The sequence below is a fragment of the Actinia tenebrosa genome, unplaced genomic scaffold (genome assembly GCF_029948245.1).
Source record: "Actinia tenebrosa isolate PJP-AT-01 unplaced genomic scaffold, QUT_ActTen_1.0 PGA_scaffold6__47_contigs__length_16458017, whole genome shotgun sequence".
Taxonomy (NCBI): domain Eukaryota; kingdom Metazoa; phylum Cnidaria; class Anthozoa; order Actiniaria; family Actiniidae; genus Actinia; species Actinia tenebrosa.
This window is the reverse complement of record NW_028292583.1, coordinates 3,231,563-3,248,850: the sequence shown is the minus strand read 5'-3', so window position 1 is coordinate 3,248,850 and position 17,288 is coordinate 3,231,563.

The following is a 17,288-nucleotide window of genomic DNA, read 5'->3' as shown; positions in this document are numbered from 1 at the left end:
ATCAAATTTAAAACCAAGGTTTGTGGCAGTTGAGGAAACATCAATCACATCATCACCAATTTCAATGATCGGTGGGTCAATGTAGGCTTTAAATTTAGAGTGAATTAGCATAATTTCAGTTTTATCCCGATTCAACTTCAGATCATTTGCTTGCAAATCCACCTTTGAATATCTGCAACACACTTCTCAATGCATTCCTTTGCGTCCAAAAGCTGTTGATGCGACTTACGACTGAAGGCAATGTAATCGAATATCATCGAATAACATTAATGCTTTCTTAGGGTCCCAATCGGATAATAGTTCCACCAGCCTATCGAGGTCATCCGGCTCATCCTTTTCTATAGATTCGTCCATTCGTTGCTGGATTGTCTCTATCCATAAGGGGCTGGGAGCCTCGGGAACGTCAGTGTCTGGCCTAGTGTTTCTTACGTTAGGGGGCTTGGTCATCGTTTCGCTGCCGAAGTGTTTCATTTCCGTTTCGTCGAGTTTTAGGTACTCCTCAGGAACTTGTTTTCACTAACCATGGCGCGTACTACCCCAGTTAAGCGAACTACAGTTCGAAGTAGCCCTGGCCGATACGACCAACACCTTAGGAGGAATGGACAGCGCAATTAGCGGGGCCGTGGATCCCTATTCTATCACCAACTTAGAGCTACAGTACGAAACGGTGCACAGCGAGGAGTTGGCCCGCAGTGCGGGTGCTGAGTATAGCGCCGGAAAGGCATTCCTATACGACCACGTAGTGATGTACAAGACATTTAGCTTCCTGGATAAGACGGACGAGGTTATCAACCAAAGCATTAACCTCCCCCGGCGCAGCCTAACGGGACTAATGCTGGTGTTTGCTAAGCCCTACGAGGCCGGCAAGCGCAACAGCGAAGCCTTACATAACCCCGGCATTACTAACGTGGGGGTCATTATCAACGGAGTACCCAACAAGGTCTACTCCCAGGGAATAAAGCCCGCGGACATCTACCGGGAGGCAATGCGCAAGTTTGGCGACCAAGTCAGCCCCGAGGACTTCTTTAAAGACAAGTATGCGTTGTGGATTGACATGCGCACTACCAACGATGAAAAGCATACATGGTCAGGGGCTGCGGCTGGTCAACACCCAGGATGGCATCACATTGGAGATCAAGCGCACAAAGAATACCTCCGCGGGCGACGGCGACAAGATAAACTGCTACGTCTTCGTGATTGGCGACGCGCAGCTAAGCGTAGAAATGAACCAACTTAAAAGCGTCGCGTACTAAATTTTAAAATATTTCATGAAATCCCATGTTACGCAACTTCTGCAAAGACTGACACGACACTGCAATGCATAGTGCAAGGCGAAAACCTGTACTTCAAAGCAAAGAAGGTGGCCCTGGCGTTGGAATTTGAACGTCCAAGGGATGCAATTAGAGCCCATGTGTCTGAGAAATACCAGAAAAGATGGGTTGATCTGCAAGGGGCTCCAAATCACCGCCCTTCTACTATCCACCCACATTCCGTGTATATATCCGAACCTGGCCTTTATGAGTTAATATTCAGTTCTAAGCTACCCAAAACAAAGGAATTCCGCGATTGGGTATTTGAAGAAGTCCTGCCTGCGCTGCGTAAGACAGGGCAATACAGGCGCTTTGACAGCCCTAACAAGTTAGTATTCAAAATAGAGAACGAATTTGATCTGCATAAGAAGGTCGTAGATTACATAAGGAGGTTTTACCCTTCTCTGTTGGTGGTTGCCGGCAAAAAATGCTGGCAAAAAGGATACCAAATAGGGCAGCCCGACCTGATGATTTTGAACGCCCACAAGGAATACAATGGCTTCTGCTTAGAGTTAAAGACACCCAAGGGGAATGGGGTATTATCCGACGCACAAAAAAAGGTCTTAGACAACTACGAAAATAATAACTTTAAAGTAATGATTAGCAATGATTACGATGAGATTTGAAGAAGCATCATGGAATATTCCCAAGGTCTTAGACTGCCTTGCAAATGCTGCTGCAAAAAGTTCAAAAGTATGGACACTTTAAACATACACCATAAAAAATTCCATAAGATATATGAATAAAGACAAATTTAATGCGCTCAAGTTAGTACAAACGCACTGAAGGAACCTAATCCCCCGGCGAGATCTACGAGATAAAGAATTACGTTGCCTTTGAGGACATAGACCGTCTGAGGTTGGTTTTAAAGGGCGACAAAGAAACATACACCCTTTGGGCGCCTGATAGGATAAGGTACGCCGTCGAAGGCCAGGATGTTACCCATATCGTAAGTCATGGTAAAATAGACGGTAAGTGGGCATTTGACATAGCTAAGTATGTGCCGGAGAGTCCTTTACATTCTTAGGCATGGCGTCCACCATCGTCCTATGGGCCTTTGGGTCGGCCGGGCACCAGTGGTCAATGAAGGCTTCTCTTAAGAAAGTACTGCCGCAATGGAGGCAGTCGTATTTTTTTCGTGTCATCTCAGGAGATGAGAAGGTAACTTTCTTGCGGGGCTTCGGCAAGAGGCAGTCCGCTGGGAGTTGTGGGGATGACGTAAAAAGACGCACTTCCGAGTTAGTAAAGCTTGCTTTCAGCGGCAGACATGACAACAATTAGCGTTTGGTTGCTCTCGCAGCAGCTTACCAGAGTTTCTAAGCCCTTCAGGGAAAACATAGGCTCTTTGGTTGTCTAATACACACCCAGTAAGAGCTATCTGGAAACCATTTTAAGCGACTATGGCGGCGAGATAAGCAAGGACAAGTTACACGAATACATGCGCCATTTCAAGACGCACCAACATTCCAAGATGATCTTCTCCTTAAGGTTTCCTTATGATGTTCAAATCTCGCTACGCGAGCTTCGAGGAGATGATAGAGATTGAGCAGCTCATAGATGAAGTCCCCACGCAAATAGATGAAAGTGACCTTAAGGAACAACTTAACATCCTTGTGTCGTCTGGGAAGTGCAAAGAAATGATAGGCAAGGACCTTACCCATGAGCAGGTTAATAAGTTGTCAGAAGAGGAAGTTAACAAGTTCCATATGAGGTATGAGGCTGCCCTTCCAGGTAAGACTACCGACGCCGGTAGGCGACTCGGATATAAAGCTGGCCACTAAGCTCCTTGGACTTGCACTACCTATAGACGACGTGGAGCAACTTGAGAAGGACATAAGGGAGGAACTATGTCATATCCCAAGAACTTAAGATAACCTGTGGGTGGTTGTCTTTGAAGTGTGGTAAGTTAATGGCAGTCGCCTCTGCGGCACTTCACGTAGCTCAGCATGTCGACCTAAAGGAACTTACAATGTCTTGGAAGGACTTTAAGAAGGACAGAGAAGTCGAGAGGGTACTCACTGCTGCACTTGCCGAGGTAGACAGTAAGTCACCTCGAGAACCTGGTCAAGTCATCCTAAGTACTTAGTCAAGTCGTCTTCAAGTCGTCTTCAAGTCATTCCTAATTCATCCTCAAGTCATCAAGTCCCTTAATGATGAAAAGGTAAATTAAGTCCCTTAATATAAGATGAGTGACACCGAACAGGCAGAAGATACCAAGATTACCAAGACTAAAACCCCAGGCAGGGTGGCTGCTGGGAAAAAACTCGCTGAAATGAATAGGAAGAATATGGCCAAGAAAGAGAAAAAAGAAGAAGACTCATACATCAATCCGGGCTATGTCATTGGTGCATTAGGAGTCGCTTTGGCCGCAGGCACTCTCTACTTTCAGTGGAAGGCCGCAAATGATAAGCCGCAAGTGTCTTTGCAGGCCGTACATATACCACAGGAGCCTCCAAGGAAAAGTAGAATACCAGACATGGAATAACCTTCTCGCTTTGTAATATAATGTCGTCCGCGTTATTGAAAACTGTTGAAGAGGCAGCTAGTCTGTGTTTATTCCTTCTACGTAGCAGAACGTTTTTAGCCATTCGTGAGGCATCTCTCCGGCTATAGGAGGAGGCTGGCAGGGATCCCCGGCAAATATCACCTGACATTTTCCTTTCTGAAAATCTACGAATTCTTTGAGGATTTCTAAGGGAACTGTGCAAATCTCGTCCCAAAGTATTACTGGGGGAATGTCGTGAATAGCTTCCGGTGCCCACTTTTGTACATTCCAGCGAAAGAAGCTGTGGTAGGTCATGTGCATCATAGCCCATTTCGCAAAGTTCTCTTTCTAGGCGGTGCGTTGGTGTTAGCACTTTAAGCGAAGGAAAGAGATTAAGTACGCGGGTTGTCTTACCACTACCTCCGGTATCATAAAGGTAGGAGAAGCGCTGATAGCTGATGGGGTCTTTTACGCTGGGTAGTGGATCTTTAGTTGGTTCTACGTGGCCTTGGGTATGTTTTCCTTGGTAGCTTACTCTTTCTCTCCATACTTTGATTTCTTCGTCTTTAACGCGCCATTGCCCGCATTCTGCTATTTCGTCTTCGGTGTAGAATTCCTTTATCTTTTCCAGCTTGTGTGGCTTAATGTACAATGAGTCCGTTGCTACGCGCGGAACGTCCTCCTTGTCAAATCTCAGAAGCATAGCTAGGAGGTTGATGTGGGCATAGGCGAGCATGCTGGCGCGTAAATGATAATACTGCGGACGGTGGTCTTGGTAATAACAAAGCATATTCCAGTTTCGTTCTCCTTTGCCTTCTTCGAAGTAATCCCATTTCTCCGCGGATACTATTGTGTCTTGGTCTTGCGCACGCTTTACGAGGAAGCTTAGCTCGCCTTCATCGGCTATCAGGCGGCGTTGCATATGCTTTTCGCCTTCTTTGGCGCCTTGGGTAAACTTTCCTATGACTATCCTTGCTGTGGGGTTGTCTTCTGGTAGCCATCGCGTGTAAGTACTATGACAAAGTATAGCTTCATGGGGCAAAGTATGTAAGAAGTTCATGTAGCAGCAGTAAGGGGGACTCGCGGTCATCCCCCGGAAATACGCGGGTATTGCCCGCCCTCACGTACGTGCGTCGGCTGAGGGTATTACCCGTAAGGTCGGTCTGGGTATTACCCGCGTAATTCGATTCGAAAAGTTCTCTACGGGTTTTATTGGTGCCCCGTGTTACTTTGAGAACGTAGTTTAAGATATTTGTTCTATATACGATGCACGAATGTAAAGAATTCATTAGAATTTACGATTTTTGCGTAAAATGTCTTAAGCCGCGCTTTAAGCCCACTAAGCCAAATAAGTATATTTTCTGTGGTAAGAAGATGCAAATAGAAGATGACACGTCAGCACAGTGTTACGAGTGTGGTAAAAATATCACAAACGCCGTACCAAATGCTACCAGAGAGCAGTATTACGCCAATGAAGGTCGTAAGAAAACACCTTATAAGAGAATAAAATACTTTAGGGACTGGATGAGTCACATCCAAGGTTATTGCCCCGTGTACCTTGACAACGAAGTAATGGAAATGATTGCGCTTAACTTAAAAGAACCAATCCCGCAAAGCTTAAGAAAGACATTGAAAAAATTAAAGCTGGGAAAATATTACAAAGGTATTCCCTACCTTTTGTCTGAAATTACCGGTAACTCTATTCCCGAGGTTTCTGAAAATACTATGAGAAGGGCCGAGTGGATGTTTTGTCGGCTGGATAAGGATATTCCTTATTAACCCGACGTAATTTACGAAATATTTTACAAAATCGACCCCAACCACCCCCTGTTAGGATGGATTCCAAGACGACTGACGCAGTAAACACTACTTTATTGGGAAAGTTGTTCAGAATGAAAGACGTGGTTACGTTGCGACATTAGATAGGATCGATGTCGTCCTGTTGCATAAATAGGGTTGACGCCACATAGCAACATCAACATTCCATTTCCTCATAGCAGCCGGCGTTTTCCGAGCACACGACCAAAACCCGAGCACATGACCAAAACCCGAGCACACGACCAATACCCGAGCACACGACCAATACCCGAGCACACGACCAAAACCCGAACAAAATATAAAAAGCCGAAGTAAAATGGGAATGTAAACAACCTTGGCGAGAAACTAATTACGCATATGAATCAGACAGCCGGCGTTCACTATGCAAATGAAATCCTGTCTCGCTTTTTTCAAAGCAAATGTTTACTGAGCGAGCTTTCTTTGAAGCTCCTCTTTTGCTTCTTGGAATATCTTTTTCCGTGTCTCTTCGGACAAATCTTTGACAATTGTTTTTTTACTTCTAATGTCGGACTTTAGCTTTTCGTAGTTCTCCTCTTCGGCCAGAATAATTCTACGTCGTCTATCTTTCTAGTCACGCAAAGCCTTTGAAACAAGGTCAGCAATGGTGTTAACTTTTGCCCTGGAAAGAGCTATTGTCGTGTAGTGTTTTGATATTTTCGTGGATAGCTTTTTCATAATGCCCGTAGCAACAGCCGAAACAATACCATGAGTACTATGAGTACTCCGGGTCCAGTAAGCGAAGTATCAACGCCGGAGCCCGTCAACACGACGGATATGGACCCCGAAGTTATTGCAACCTTATGCAGCGTACTCCGGGCTCTAACGTATTTCTTCCTGACTTTTTCGTAGTGTTTTGTCTGCCCTTCCAAGTAAGCCAGGATTAAGTTTGCTTTGTTAAGCCTAAAATTCTCTGCATTCATTTCGTTAGGTGTAGTATGATAATTGGGAATATCTGGGTACATTTTAGGTGCTGATAGTATGACATCCATTATATAGTATGTACGATGCGTTTGGGAATGACATCGAGGACCCTACTACGTTTGAGCGTAGATCCGATGGTATTTATTACCAAGGCTCTAGGATGTACAGCAATGCGGATTTGAGTCCTAAGCCTAAGGCTTTGCCACCTGCTAAGCCTAACTTTCCAGCGAATTTGATGAAGACTGCCCTTAGCTACCCATTCTATGACAACAAGGGCGGCGCGGATGAGTTTGCTAAGGTGGTTACCTCCCTGGAAATTCCTGTGACCAATTCGACGACCTTCGTAGTGACGGTCAGAGACGTCTTTAGGGAAACTGCCATTAAACACACGACAGGAAAAGAATCTAGGAGATGGTTATCGGTTCCTAGTATGCGTTATTGGCCACAGCAGTTAAACTTTGCCGTCTGGGCTGCCACTAAGGGATGTGGTATAGCCGCGGATATGTTCCATATTCCTTTCCTAAGATTTCATGTTGCTTTTACCATTCGTAGGATATTGTTTGAGCTGGGCGCGCCGCTTCCGGGCGATACTGTCTTTGACCCCAAGGATAACAAATATGACAAAGTTGCAGAATGAGTTCAAGCTTGCCAACCCTGACTTTTGAAACAAAGAGGGTGCCGTCCATGGTTTAGGAGAAACTTACACCTATGCCGGAGGTGCTAGCATTGAAACGCCGGGCATGAGATATCCTAGCTCCTACGAGTTCAAAGATCTAGGGGGTAAGGAAGATAAGGGCAATCTAACCTACTACATCAAGCGCAAAGAGAAGGAGACATGGCCGCCTTTCTTTGCCGCAAAGGGTATTGGACTGAAAAATCTCGCAAGGATTAATCGCAGCATCGAAGCCTTCATGTATTGTATCTTAGGAGCACAGGTTAGAACCCGCAGCCCCATTGTAGATGCCAGTGGTGCGTCGCAGGAAACACAACAAGTACTCCTTGTCCTCTTCGAAAGCGCTGTTATCGAGAATGAGATCTCTAAATCAGTTCAAAGGTATCAACTTGTGGTGCAGCAATCTAAAGTGCGGTTAGATTATGCCTTGAGTCCTGGTTGTTGGTTAATGCCAAGGAATTTGGTTATCAACACTAATTCCGTTGTGGGTTATAACAACAAACTTCAACGAGCTACTAAGGATATGAAGTTTGGGGTGAATGATGTGAACTCTGACATGACCAAGGGCATTCCTCACTTCGTAGAGAAGCCAAAGAAGGTACACGCAGAAAAGCCCGCAGTGCTGCCCAAGAACTCAAAGAAGGTCCACGTTATGTCTACGATAGCCGAGGATGACCACGACCTACTAAAAGCCGGCCTAGCAGCCGCAAGCATTGGTCTGAGCTATTATATATGGCGATGAACAACCCCTACGTAGCTGGAGTAGATTGTGTCTATACGACTTACACAGGCGAGGAAAAATACACCCAGGCATCTTGGGTTGATGTCACTGGGATGTCCGTAGACTTGAACTACTCAGGAAAGAAGCTGATAATATGCAGCATTTGCATTGGCACGGATAGTCACGCCAACGTGGGCTTTAGGTTCCTGGATGAGAATGGCATACTGCAGCCTATGAGAGCCAAGACGAACAACAGGGAGCCCGTACATTTCTCCGTAGAGCCGAACCCCGATACGGGAGAGGTTACGGTAAATAGCATAGAGGATCAAAGAGATACAGCCTATAATCACAAGACCATTAGCACTTTGACGGTGCTTAGCCTGTAATATATATGAACAACCCACACGCAAAGGAAGATTGGTTTCTTCATCATGTGGAGGAGAAGGAATACCTAAGTCAGCATTGGTATGACACGGGATTGTGGGTGAAGGTTGGAGGCCTAGGATTGATCGTGTGTACTCTTAGCATTAACACGGGGTATTCGTGCAATGCTGGGTTTAGGATCGTTGATGAGAATAACCATCCATTACTGCCTTACAGAACGAAAAATAATAATAGGAACCCAGTCCATTTCTCGTCGGAGCCCCCTCAAAGAAGCGGAGCATTGGTCCTTCCCAATGACGTTGCCTACCTTCGAATAAGTGGCCCGGGCCCCACTGCCACGGATGCGGCTTGGTGTCATAAAGCCATTAGCACCATGAGCGTCTTACCTTTAGTATCAAATTATCAGCCCGGGGCTAATACTATATTTACTTATCCCAAGCCAAGAATGCCCAGGAGGCTGTATGAGTCCGATAAGCCCCCAGTAATACACAAGGACAAGATTAGCCCTTCATCTTCTACAGGAGGACCATCCCGATAGCCACGACCAAGATCCAAATGTTATTTCCAACAAACTTCAATAGTTCTCCGCCGGCCCTAAGTGCTAAGCCAACCACGGAACCCAACAGCTCTGGAATGCCGGCTGCCATCTTTTTCCCCAAATTGGCCAAACCAGAACCTAAGTTTTTTACGCCTGCGCCCGTAGCCTTAAGCGCGGACAAGATTACTCCTACTGCGCTTGAAATAGCAACTGCGAATGCAAGGGGAATGCCATACTTCACCAGGGCCCTTTTTATTTTTTCCTTGGCGGTAAGCCCTAGTTCCCGCTCCAGGTTGTCCTTTTGCGCCTGCAATTCCGCAACTCTTACCTGAAGGGTTTCTGATTCCCTTCGGGCAGCCTCCCTTTCCTCTTCGGAACGGGACTGGTCATTAATTACTTCCTGTTGCCGCTCTATTTGTTCCTCCAGGTCTTGGATGGCCTGGCTCATTTGTCTGATTTGCTCTTCCTTGGTGTTGATCTCGGCAACCAGCTGCCGCCGTTCCTCCAAAGAGCCGGCTATGGTGACATGCAAGTTTTTGGCTTCTTCCTTGCTCACATTCAGGTCTCTCAGGGCAAGATCGAAGGTCTTTTGGGCCTGTTCTCTTTCGCGTAGGGCATTTTCTCTTTGTTCTCTCTTCTCTACTATTCGCTGATTCTTGTCGTTGACTTCTCTTTTCTGGGCATCGATAAGCAACCTGTTCTGTCTCATGTAATCTGTTTCCCTTTCTTCCAGCGTCTCTCTTAGTCCCTCGGCATGTTTTTCTAACCCGACTCTTTCGTTCAGGGCTTCTAATCTTTCTAGTGCACTCCGGGTAGCCTCTTGGAAGCCCCTTAATCTCTCCACGTTGACCTTGACTGAGCCATTATCATCGAAGAGGACTTGTGGTTTCGTCCAACGTTCGGCCCGGCATACCTCATGTCTCTTACGCTTATGAGAACTTTGTTTCCGCGTTCTGTGAGCCTTATGTCGTCGGCCTCGAAACGGGGATAGCGTTGCCTTAGCTCTTGTGTTGCCCACTCTAAGGTTTCCCGCGCGGTTGCCCCCTGTTCGTTCATATTCCGAAGTTCCAAGTACTCGGGGACGGGCTTGCCGCGGTTCTTTGATTGCCACTTGCGTTTCAAGGCGGCCTTGAAGCTTCTCCATCCGTCGCCGTGTGAATTTCGCGGAGCCATGTCGTAGATAGATTAGGGGGTCGGTCTCCGCGCCTTGGGTCCATGCGTCGAATTCTTCATCGTTAATGTCTTCTTGGCCTTACTCGGTGAGGGGGTCAAAATTCGTTCCTTCTACTTCCATCATATTTGATAAGCTCAAAGTTAAACCCCAACGTATTACCTAAGCAGGTTGGCGGCCTAAAGGCAGAACGCACCTTTCACCGGGTTACCTTTACCCCCACTAGTGCTAAACCCGGTGAGACTTTGTACGTAGGCGTACCCTGCCTAACGGATAACCTAGCATTGGTTCCTGGCACCTTGGCTTTAAGGTTTGACCTAGTAATACAGCCAGATACCGCAGACGTGCGCTATACCGTAAATAACGTAGGCCGCAACATAGTCTTTAAGATGAGAATCAAGTTCGCCGGGGAATCCGTTTTGGACTTGAACAGGTACGATCTGTACACCACGTACAAAGACTTATGGCTAACGGCCTTTGACCGCGCGCAAAGGATAGAACAAGGAATCGCAAGCGCAGCCATACGCAAGGTAAGAAGCGCAACCTCCGGCGCCTCAGGAGAAAATGAAATAAAGACCGCCTATGGTACCAAGTACGTCATCCCGCTGGACTTCGAAGTGATCACGAACCATGGCGCGTATTAACCAAGGCAGCTAAGCGAACTACAGTTCGAAGTAACCCTGGCCGACACGATCAACATCCTGTAGGGAAAGGACGTAATCTCGGGGGCTGTGGATCCCTATTTTATCAAGAACTTGGAGCTGCAGTACGAGACGGTATATAGCGAGGAGTTGGCCCGCAGCGCTGCTGCTGAATATAGCGCCGGAAAGGCATTCCTTTACGACCACCTAGTATTGTACGAGACATTCAGCTTCACAAACAACGTCGAAGAGGTTATCAACCAAAGCATCAACCTTCCCAGGCGCAGCCTAACGGGGTAAATGTTGGTGTCCGCCAAGACATACACGGCAGGCTTGCGTGACTCCGAGGCGTTCTTTAACCCCAATATTACCACCGTAGGCGTTAGCATCAACGGAGTACCTAACAAGGTCTACTCCCAGGGAATAAAGCCCGCGGATGCGTACCGGGAGGCAATGCGCAAGTTTGGCGACCAAATTGCCCCAAAGGAGTTCTTCACGGACAAATACGCGCTGTGGATTGACATGCGCACCACTAACGATGAATCTATGCACGGTCAGGGTTTGCGGTTGGTCAACACCCAGGACGGCATCACTTTGGAGATCAAGCGCACAAAGAATACCTCCGCGGGCGACGGCGACAAGATAAACTGCTACGTCTTCGTGGTTAGCGACGCGCAGCTAAGCGTAGAAATGAATCAGCTAAAGAGCGTTGCGTACTAGGTTTTAACGAGCGCAGCGAGTTAAAATATCCCTCAAATATACCATGTTACGTAACTTCTGCAAAGACGACACGACATTGCAATGCATAGTGCAAGGCGACAACCTGTACTTTAACGCAAAAGAAGTGGCCCTGGCGTTAAACTATGAAAACCCCAGCAAAGCTATTAGAGATCACGTATCACACAAATACAGAAAAGGATGGGACGAACTAAAGGGAGGAACGAATCGTGCCTCCCCTAACGCACAGCTGCATTCCGTGTACATTTCCGAACGTGGCCTTTACGAGTTAATTTCTAGTTCTAAGTTACCCAAAGCTATAGAGTTCCGCGATTGGGTCTTTGAAGAAGTCCTGCCAGCGCTGCGTAAAACAGGGCAATACGGGTGCTTTAACAGTCCCAACAAGTTGGTGTTCAAGATAGAGAACGAGTTTGACCTGCATAAAAAAGTAGTAGATTATATCAGGAAATACTACCCCGACTTACTAATAACCCCAGGCTAAGGAGAACTGCAGGATAGTGATGGTAAGAGAATCAAGTGCTGGCAAAAAGGATACCAACGAGGGCAACCGGACTTAATAATATTAAATGCCCACGTAAGATACAACGGCTTCTGGTTGGAGTTGAAGACGCCTAAAGGAAATGGGGTATTATCCGATGATCAAAAGAAGACCTTAGACAACTATGAAAGAAATGGGTTTAAGGTGCTAATCAGCAATGATTACGATGATATCTGTAGAAGCATTGCAGAATATTCCCAAGGGATTAGGCTGCCCTGCAAATACTGCTGTAAGAAGTTCAAAAGCATGGACACTTTAGACACACACCATAAAAGATTTCATAGAATATATGAATAAAGACAAGTTCAACGCACTAAAAGTGGTACAAACACATTGGACTGAGCTAACGGTAGGGGAAATCTACGAGATAAAGAATTACGTGGTCTTCGAAGACATTGACCGCTTGAGGTTGGTCTTAAAAGGCGACAAAAAAACATACGCCCTTTGGGCACCTGATAGGATAAGGTACGCCATCGAAGGGCCGGAGGTTACCCATATTATGAGCCATGGTAAGATAAATAGCAGGTGGGTATTTGATGTAGTTACGTATGAGCCGGAGAGTCCTCTGCATTCTTAGGCAGGGCGTCCGCCATAGTTCTGTGAGCCTTCGTGTCGGCTGAACACCAATGGTCGACGAAGGCTTCTTTCAAGAAAGTACTGCCGCAATTGAGGCAGTCGTATTTTTTTTCTGCGAAGGTGACCTTCTTGCGGGGCTTGGGGGTAGGTGCTGAAAGGCATTCCGCTGGGAGTTCGCATGTGATGCAGTCCATATATTATAGCCGCTAATGCCTATAGGATGTAACGCGTAGGCAATCATATATCTAGGGGCCCCCGGAAACTATTTAAAGGACGCATGTTGAATGTTGTTGTTCGGTTGGGATGATGTTAAGGAAGCAAAGCGTCTTAAGAATGGCATGTTGTTCGTTGGTATTCGGTTGGGTTAATTGTTAGGGGCCACGAAACTATTTAAAGGAGGCATGTTGAATGTTGTTGTTTGGTTAGGAATGATGCTAAAGGTCTTAAGAATGGCATATTGTTACTTGGTAATATTATACGACTTAAGGCATATCTTCAACCCTTTTAAGACACTTTGGATCCTTTAACATCATTCCTAACCAAACAACAACATCTAACATTGGGTCTCAGAATAGTTTGCCTCCTTAACATCATTTTGACCAAACGACAACGATCAACAGACCCCTTTAAGACACTTTGGATCCTTTTACATCATTTTGACCAAACAACAACATCTAACATTGGGTCTCAGAATAGTTTACCCCCTTAACATCATTTTGACCAAACAACAACAATCAACAGACCCCTTTCACTTCGGTCCTAACGTTCAGCATGTCAATCCCAAGGCAGTTGGGGATATGCTCCTCTTCCCTTATGCATCCGCACTACTTACATTCCTGCCTCCAATATTCCCTTTTCGTCCAAGGAACACCTTCGGCAACGTCAAAGAATGGAAAGGTCTTATCGATCTTTCTTCGATAACGGATGCGATCCTCTATGTATTCGTCCTTATGTTCACAGCGGCCCATGATATCCCCGCATTCGTAGCAATCTACTCCTTCTAAGTCGTACTGTTTTGCGATTCTTTGGTATTGCTTCTTATGTATCTCCTTATGTCTTTGGAGACGTTGCCGAGTACTAAGGATCTTACCGCAGTCTTCACATTCCGTGGTAATTTGCTTATGACAAACGCCTTTTTTGACATGATACCTGCAGCTTTTGGAAACTGCTAAACTCCTTATTGCAGTCTTTGCAAGAGGTACTTTTCTTCTCCTTTGTGCAAACGCCACGGTCGACGTGGTATTGCAGCCTCTGCTTACTACTAAGCACCTTATTACACAGCGCAGCCTTCCATATATACTTAACAATATCTTATCCTCCATTTAACGTCCTTTGTCAAAACAACAACCAATGCCTAACATCCTACAGAGGGTATTTCATAAAGTCCACTACGGACTCTTTTGCCCACGTTGCCATCGTTATCAAAGCGCCAAACCGCTCTGCGCGCTTCAAACCGCACATTTCCTCGTACAATTCCTTTACGCGTTCATTCAGCCGGTCTTTTTCCTCCCTTTGCATCTCTACCGTCCTTTCCAGGTCTTACTTCCTTTTGACGATGTTAACCATCTCTTTGACTGCTTCCACGGGCTCCATTATATACAATGGATCCGAACCATATTCCTTGTAATGCTTTGATCGTAGGACCTACCGGCTGTGGAAAGACCCAGTTTGTCGTAGAGCAGCTACTAGGACCCTTTAGATGCCGATTTGACTATATCGTTCTCCTTTGTCCTACCTACGTGAACAACAGAACCTGGACGGGCATAGGCGTAAAAGACGACGACTTCTTTGTAGATATCTTAGACCCCAATGAGTTATCCGGCCACCTTAAGTTTTGGCATAGACAATTCCCTAAGGATACGCAAACTTTACTCATACTGGATGACATTGCCTGTGGGGATGACGTAAAAAGACGCACTTCCGAGTTAGTAAGGCTTGCTTTCAGCGGCAGACATGACAATATTAGCGTTTGGTTGCTCTTGCAGCAGCTTACCAATGTCTCTAAGCCCTTCAGGGAAAACATAGGCTCTTTGGTTGTCTTCTACACACCCAGTAAAAGCGATCTGGAAACCATCTTAAGCGACTATGGCGGCGAGATAAGCAAGGAAAAGCTGCATGAATACATGCGGCAACTAAAGACGCACCAACATTCCAAAATGATCTTCTCTTTGAGATTTCCGTACGAGGTAAAAATCTATGATTTTTAATATATATGGAGATTGAGCAGCTCATAGATGAAGTCCCCATGCAAATAGACGAAAGTAACCTTAAGGAACAGCTTAACATCCTGAGGATGGAAGTCAAAGAAGTTAGAGGAAGTTAAGAAGTTCCATAAGAGGTACGAGGCTGCCCTTGCAAGTAAAACCACGGACGCCGTAGCAGACTCCGCAATTAAGCTGGCAACTAAATTGCTTGGACTTGCGCTGCCCATAGACGACGTGGAGCAACTACAGAAGGACATAAGAGATGACTATGTCATATCCCAAGAACTGAAGATAACCTGCAGGTGGTTGTCTTTGAAGTGTGGTAAGTTAATGGCAGTCGCCTCTGCGGCACTTCACGTAGCTCAGCATGTTGACTTGAAGGAATTGACAATGTCTTGGAAGGACTTCAAGAAGGACAGAGAAGTCGAAATGGGTACTTACCCGGGCACTTACTGAAGTCGAGGGCAAGCACCCCCAAGAACCTGGTCAGGTCACCACAAGTACTTAGTCAAGTCACCACGGGACTTAGTCAAGTCGTCCTTAAGTCATTCTAAGTACTTAGACAAGTCGTCCGTAAGTACCTAGGCAAGTCATCCGTAAGTACTTAGGCAAGTCATTCCCAAGTCGTTGTCAAGTTACTTATCAAGTCATCAAGTCCCTTAATATAAGATGAGTGACACCGAACAACAACCAGAAAAGGCCCCCGTAGAAGATACCAAGGTTACCAGGCCCAAAGCTCCGGGCAGGGTGGCTGCGGGTAAAAAACTCGCTGAAATGAACAGGAAGAATAAGGCCAAGAAGGAAAGAAAAGAAGAAGAAAAGGAAGACTCATACATCAATCCGGGGTATGTCATTGGCGCCTTAGGAGTCGCTTTGGCCGCAGGCAGTCTCTACTTTCAGTGGAAAGCCGCAAATAATAAAACTGCGGTGCAACATCATGTACCAATGGCACCTGCGGCCCCAAAAAGCAGAATACCCGAAATGGAATAACCTTCTCATTTTGTAATATAATGTCGTCTACATTGATGAAAACCGTTGAAGAAGCAGCTATTATTACTTCTATTGTCGCAGGTATTGGTTGGGTAAGTAAGAAGGCACTCAAGACCTAACCGAAAATCCAAGCAAAAGCCTGATGAACTATGCCAAAATGACCGGCGTAGTAGCGGGCAGCATTACCCTTAAGGATTATCTGCAGAAGGAAAAGTACATACCAAAGACATAAGCTTCGCTTATGCCCTTGATATAAATGGTTAGTTTTGTTGCAGGCGGAGTTATTGCAGCTTTAGCATTTACTGGAGCTAATTATGGTGGTCAGTATTTGAATAGATTAGTCAGGGGCGATCATAGTGGCGCTGCTGAGAGGAAAAGACACGACTTAGCGCTGGAAAAGTATCAAAGGGACGTGGCAGCTTGGAATGAAAAAAGACAATCTTACAGAGATTGGTTGGATAAGAACTACGCGGACAAGATGCAGGCCGACAAGAACTTTGAAAATACGGACTACGCTAAGTAAACCTCAGTTTAAGAATTACTACCAGCCTTCAAAAAAAACAAAAAGACAATGAGCTGGTCTTCGTTGGCATTGCTGAGTTGGCCGGAGGTGCAGCTTTGGCGTATTTTATTTAGCTACGCGAGCTTCGAGCGTAGGATATAATGATCGTCTTTTTGGAAAGCGACAAGAATAACTTTACCACTTATTTGAATCCCCCCATCAAAGCCCATAAGGTTAGGCTCATAAGTTGCTCTTTGTACAATTCTTGGTATAACTTGATCAATGGCATGGTCACTGAGCATACGGGAGGATCTAACTATCAAGGCGTAATGCTACCGAATGGACATTACACCCCAATAACCCTGGCCAAGGAATTAGCAAAGTACGGCTATGCTCTTACCACAGGATTGCCGCACGAAATGACTATCAAACATAATCTTCCTAGCGATTATTCAGTGACCTATGGGCGGCTTGACGCATTTGGATCTTTGCTAGGAATTCAGGGTAAGACGATTACCAACACGGCCATACCTGTGAAATGGAAAGCTGCATCCTCTTATGAAGTCTATTGCAACTTGGTCCATAGCTACGACGGAAAGCCCTCTCATTTGATATCGAAATTCCCACCTATTGGAGAGGAGCGTCAGCTATCAAGAAACTTGCAGCCGAGGCCAGGGTATCAGAAGAAACGGCTAAGAACTGGTTAAGAAAACAAACCCTCTGGTTTATCTTCCCGTGACCAAGTACATTCCCAGGCCCAGCTTCACAGTAAATGCCCCCAATGAGGTTCATCAGGCGGATTTGCTTTTCTTACCGCACAACAAGGCAAGAAGAAAGACCTATAGATACGCTTTGACCGTAGTTGATATCGCAAGCAGATACAAGGACGCCGAACCCATAACCAGCAAGGATTCTGGGGAAGTTGCAGAAGCCCTAAGCAGGATTTATAAGCGCGTCTTGAAATGGCCCAAGCTGCTGCAAGTGGATGCGGGGCCAGAGTTCATGGGTGTGGTTACCAAGACCCTGAAAGACCACGGCACTAAGATTAGAAGAGCCG